This window comes from Calidris pugnax, unplaced genomic scaffold, assembly GCF_001431845.1.
Source record: "Calidris pugnax isolate Ruff unplaced genomic scaffold, ASM143184v1 scaffold23, whole genome shotgun sequence".
Taxonomy (NCBI): domain Eukaryota; kingdom Metazoa; phylum Chordata; class Aves; order Charadriiformes; family Scolopacidae; genus Calidris; species Calidris pugnax.
In genome coordinates this window covers 1,204,540-1,205,152 of record NW_015090772.1, presented here as the reverse complement: position 1 = coordinate 1,205,152, position 613 = coordinate 1,204,540, and positions in this window count along the sequence as shown.

The window sequence follows — 613 nt, the reverse complement described above, 5'->3', positions numbered from 1 at the left end:
GTAAGCGACTCCCCCGGGGATCCGGAGCGACCCGCGGTGGCGTTTGTGAAAGGGAGCGGAGGAGAGCGGTGCCGAGAGCCGGCGAGGTGAAGTTTTGCGGAAGCCGCTCCTCTCTGGGCTCGGCGGGAAGGGGGCCGGAGCGATGAGAGGTCCGCCCGGGCCTCGCCGTGGCTGCTGCCTTCGTGGGAGAACGGGCCGGTGCCCGCGGCGGTGAGAAGGCGGCCCCTCCACACCACCACCCCGGGGGGAACCGCTGCCCGGCGCTTGCGGGCGGGAGGAGAGAGCGACAAGCGGCGGCAGCTCTCGTCGGGACCCCCTTCAGCCCGCCCTCCGCTGAGGTGACCGCGACACCCCCCCCACGCTCCGGCTTTAACGCGTGCTCTCCCTCCCGGTGTTTCCTCCCGGGAAGGGCCGGCGGAGGCGACGAGGAGATCCCCGAGGAGGGGGCGGAGGCGCCCGGAAAACCCCCGAGCCTGAGGAGGAGGAGGAGGCGGCTCCACCAACCCCCCCCCGCCTCAACATCCCGCCGAGCCTTGGCCCGCCTTCCCCCCCCTCCCTCAGTCGAGGCCTCACCTTTGCGGGAAGGGAGGACGGACGGACAGACGGACGGAGA